Source organism: Octopus bimaculoides, chromosome 18 (genome assembly GCF_001194135.2).
Source record: "Octopus bimaculoides isolate UCB-OBI-ISO-001 chromosome 18, ASM119413v2, whole genome shotgun sequence".
Classification (NCBI taxonomy): domain Eukaryota; kingdom Metazoa; phylum Mollusca; class Cephalopoda; order Octopoda; family Octopodidae; genus Octopus; species Octopus bimaculoides.
In genome coordinates this window covers 48907731-48912868 of record NC_068998.1, presented here as the reverse complement: position 1 = coordinate 48912868, position 5138 = coordinate 48907731, and the positions used below count along the sequence as shown (strand labels likewise).

Genomic DNA, 5138 nt, shown 5'->3' with positions numbered 1-5138 from the left:
GGGTACTCAGCCACGCTCCACGGCAATGCCGTTGCCGCAGAGAATGGCCAGTGGCGCTCGCAACAGTATCCTCTCCAACTCGTAGGGCTTGTTTCTCCGATGATGCTGGCGTGATCCCTATTTTGAGGGGACAGTCGGTCGCTACAACATGAACGGAATGGTGTGAGTAAATAAGATATGAGAATTCAATGGTTTCGACTCCCTCTCTCTCTTCCGCCGCCTCCTCATCATCATCATCCTACTACTACTACTACTACTAAGGAGGAGGAGGAGATGGGGAAGAGGAGAAGAAGAAGAAGAAGAAGAAGAAGAAGAAGAAGAAGAAGAAGAAGAAGAAGAAGAAGAAGAAGAAGAAGACTGTGGGATTTGCTTAGTCACTTCCTCTAATGTTTGCAAGACCAACAACAATGTATTTCTAAGAAACAGAATATGAATTTCTGAGAAACAATCAACAGTTCAATATCCGTCTGATAAATTCTGATGAGGCTTTATTTAGCTGGGAGATAGAGTGGGTTGGGGTTGGTGGAACATGAGTTTATGGGGGCGTATGCTTTTTATGCATAATATTTATATAATGCATAAAATCGATGTCCAGAAAATTTATATTGGATAAAGATGTGGTATGCCTTTTGCCTCTGTCTCCAAACGAAGCCAAATGCTGCTTATATCTTTATTCAAAAGTGTTTCCCGTCATTCAAATGTAAGTTTTTGTTTCTCCGTCCAAATCCGTAATGCTGACCCTTTTCCAGGCATCTATTGTTCAGAAGTCAGCTCTCCAGAGATCTAGATTTGCAGGATCTTTAGGGAATGTTTCTAATGCTATTATTTTTATTATAGTTGAAAGTTATCGACCCTATATTGGAGAGGCAGATATAGATAACTTTGACTGTATTTCTAATGAAGATCTTGTAATATTTATGCGACTGAAGGAAGTGGTTATCTATAAGTTTCAGGAATTTTTAGCTATCTTGGTAGCTACATTCATACTATATGTGGATTGTACCATAACATTTTACTCTGTCTCTGCTTTCTTGGTCTATTTACATTTGGGTCAATATAATTAATATTACTCCTAAATTCGGACTTATCTAGTACGATGTTGTAGTATGGGGCACCGTTTTAGAAAGTAGCACGATCAGCAGATAGATTGGAAACTCAACTATTAATGCTATTAATATAGTTTTGACAGTGGTAGCTAAATCCTATGTCAATATAGAAGATATCCTCATTTGATTTATGGCAGTGTTTAAATTTACATGTACTACTTTTAGCGTTTAATAAAGGAGTTCGATTTTCATATGAAATCGACTGATATTTGGATGTAAGCAATAAATTTGTTCAATGATATTAATAATGGATTCATAAATCATTTGATTGCCGCAGTTCTCATTCCACACAATTTGTATTAATAATCCATGTAGCAATTGAAGCAGTTAAAAAGAGTCTATTTGTGATCGCGTGATCTGCTAGAAGAAGCTGCTAAATTTTCCTCAAATTACACCCTACACTCATTATAAAATCAAAGGAAGTGTTATGAAATATGTGCAAATTTAGTACTTGCACTTAACGGAATTATTACCACCGCCTTCCAGAAAGCGGAGGTATTGTTTCAGTCGCATTTATTTGTTTGCTTGTCCGTGGACAAGATATCTCAAGAACCGCTGGGTGGATTCGGATGAAACTTTCAGGGATGTTTGGCCTCGTTACTAGTACGAATTGATTAGGTTTTGTGATCGATCTAGTACCGGACAAGGATTCTGGATTATTTTTCCTATTTTGTTTTTAGTTAATTTTTGAGAGCAGTCGGGTTCATATTTAGTATTCTCGTTTGTGAGAGAAGTCGAGTTGATTTTAGACATTCTCATATTAAAAATCATCTCTGGTTAATTGTTGAGAGGACGTTAGTGTTGCCTTGGCGGAGGTTTGTGCTCTCTGAGTGCTCTTGTTAAACCTATATTAGTCATCGAACTAATGTTGTCATTTCCTCGCTGCATTTTTATTTGTAATTAACTTTTTATTCCTTTCTACGTTAAATATATTAACACCAACTTAACTATTATTATTTTTTTTTTATCAATGCTTATTTTTGGAAGATGGATTTATTTTGACGATTGCGGGATGGAAGATACTTGTTAGTAATTCACAAACTCACAAACACTGTTAATTAGCAAAATATTTATAATTTGTTATACGGTGTCAAAATGTGCCACCTGATTACTGACAAGACGACACGGCTGCGGTGTAATCTTGTCAGTGACCAGGTCGCATTTCGCTCGACGGAATCTTTAACAACATATAATGAAATAATAAATGTTTAAATGAAGTTAATAGTCATCGTCAACAGTGTTTTTGAACTGCAGAAATGTGTCTTCCACGTGCACTCCGATCTAAATACTTACTTGGCAAGTATGCCACCAGAATATTTTTTGTCAAATAGACAGAAAAAAGAAATAGAGAATACATCTACTGTCGTAAATGAAACTTTTTACAACATACTTCCATTCAAATATATGTCATCATTAATAAGGTATGTGTCTGCTTATTCATGCACGTCTTATGTAGGCAAATTCTGTGTCACACGCTAATATGAAAACCTCTGCTACTTCCGCTGCTGCTGCTGCTGTTCTTTTTCTTTGTGTTACTGCCTGCTATACCTATCCGTTTGAGTACATTGTTATACAGTACCGGATTTACATTGAGAGCAGCAGACGTTACCTCCTCACATTCCGTCATATATATATATATCTTATTTTTATCGCTCGAAAGAAAGGTTGGTATTTTCAAAGTTTTGGTTTATATTTGTTGTAATGTCCGATATATTTGTTCTAATGTTCGATACAACAAAAAAGTGAGACATCAAACAGTTGAGATGTTACAGTTCTATATTTAAGAAATGAGGAATTATGTACATTATTTACATTATCTGCATTTGACGGATATTTGTCCGTCAAACAAGATGAGGACAGATATCCGTCAAATGTAAACAGTGTAGTTGAGATGTTGTTGTTTTTAGTTGTTATTGTTTAAGCCCGTCCCCAGGGGAGTGCTGAGTAAGTATGTTTATGGGTAAATGCTTTTTTGCTTTGACTATCCTTTATCTTATTTACTTTGGCTTTTCGAGTAGCTGACTACATGGGACAGCGTTATCTAATTCAGTGGTTCTCAATCTTTTGTCACTTTCTGAACTAGGTCAGACTTTTTCCTGGAAAAAAAAAGAACAAGAAATCAGTAAACAAAAGCTTTACATAATTTTTACTGGTTAACCCCCTCCCGCCTCCTCACCCACCCACACACACACCTTTTCGTTTTCCAATTAAAATGAAACACGAAATACTAATTAATTCGCTGTTTTTCACTAAATATTTTCATTTATTAAAATTTAATGAAATATATAAGGCGGATATTTTGGTAATGTTTAAAGCAGTTAAAAATATACCTGGTTTTAATTTCTGTGTTCGTCGTTGTGCCAGTACATATCAGTACAATACACACATATATATATGCATACGTACATAATACACTCACGCACACACACACACATATATACATTTTGTATGTGTGTATATATATATATATATATATATATATATATATATATAGAGAGAGAGAGAGAGAGAGAGAGAGAGAGAGAGAGAGAGAGTCGTGACGCAAAACAAACGTTTGTGTGTGTGTCATCAGAGAGATAAGAGTTGGACGGAGGAAGTGGAGGAGGAAAGTATGGAGAGAAAAAAAGAAAGTTTGTTATATGGAAATATATTGATTTTACATAATGAACAAATGTGCAGTAAAACTTATGTTTACAAAAGAGGCTACATTTTAATTTCTCATTGTGGTCAACTTGCTTTTACTCTCTATACTTTGTACCTTTGCTTCTCCGACTGACACCCATTTCGGTGCCTCAAGGCTTATCTCTTATTCACCTCTTTATACCACTCACATTCTCAACTATCTTATTGTCCGTGTACGAGTACTTTGACTACCTGTGACGTACACTTTCACCAGACTGGCATCCAACCTTATCTTCTCATTTTTTTTTTATCTCGTGATTTGGGACTGCACTTCTTCCACTTATCTTATCTCTTAACGAGCCACTGTTTCGGTCTGTTTTTCTCTTGATTTCCTGAAACAGCTATCGAGATATGACATTATATGATTTCTTTGTTTCATTTTCTCTTTTGATTCTGTATCATTTGTGCTCCATGTAAGTAAATATATCAACACTAATTGCGTTTATCTATCTTACTAGCTATTTATCTTTTTATGTCTTACTTGTTTCAGTTATTAAACTGCGGCCATGCTGGGGCACAGCCTTGAACAATTCTTAGTCGAATCGATACCCAGTATTTTTTAGCCCAGTACTAATTCTATCGGTCATTTTTGCCAAACTGCTAGATTACGATAACGTAAAGCAAGACAAAACACGGGTTGTCTAACGGTGGTGTATGCGTGTGTGTGTGCGTGTGCGTGCGTGTGTGTGTGCGCGCGCGCGTGTGTGTGTACGACCCACATTTTTCAGATTTCGCCTACCAAATCCACTTGGTCGGTTAGTAGAAGAAAACATTTGCCCCAAATGTCATACAGTGGGGCTGATCCCGAATTATATGGTTAGAAAACAGCCTGGCTTATTCCCGGAACTTACCACCCACACAATACCAATGGTATTATGATAACATCATGAACATAAAAACTTACTTGTGAATCGTCATGTGATAATTTCTTCTCTCTACCACTCCTCGTTGATCACACGTGACCTGTGGTCAGATCTTTCTTTCTCCATTCAGCTAGCATAAAGGCAACACAAACTGCTATCTCTCTCTGCTCAAGTTCGTCACATCACAGCGTTCAGTATCTCATCTCGTTCGGCCTAACGGCCCTCAACGTTTGTTTTCCCCTGTGTTGGTTTCTGTTTGCTACTTTGGAATTCTCCGCATAGCAGGTTTCACTTAATTTGCTTCGCGAGAAGAGCTATTCTAAGAGCGTGTTATGCTTCATCTTCGAAATGCCTAGTTTAGAATAGAGGCAGCTGATGAAGGAAAAGTTCCATATGTGGTGTGTCTGTTTTCCTATGTGTTCATTCTGTTGTCTGTAAAAAAAAGTTCGTTTTTTGTGGTTTGTTTATGTTCCCGTTCCTTTTTTGT

At 36.8% G+C, this 5138-nt stretch overlaps 2 protein-coding genes across 4 annotated transcripts in view; one reads left to right on the top strand and one right to left on the bottom strand.

Annotated features, from left to right (window-relative positions):
- Positions 1 to 5138, bottom strand: part of LOC106877747 (uncharacterized) — a 260355-nt gene that overhangs the window by 179939 nt on the left and 75278 nt on the right. The window lies entirely within an intron of this gene.
- LOC106877837 (uncharacterized) overlaps positions 1 to 5138 on the top strand; it is a 22592-nt gene that overhangs the window by 7530 nt on the left and 9924 nt on the right. Inside the window, exon 1 of one of the 3 annotated variants that reach the window (XM_014926878.2) lies at positions 2645 to 2770. The exons of the other annotated variants lie outside the window; for them this stretch is intronic. The gene's annotated coding sequence lies outside the window, so the exon portion shown is untranslated. Of the gene's footprint in view, positions 1 to 2644; positions 2771 to 5138 lie in introns of those variants that run through there. 3 annotated transcript variants of the gene reach the window in all.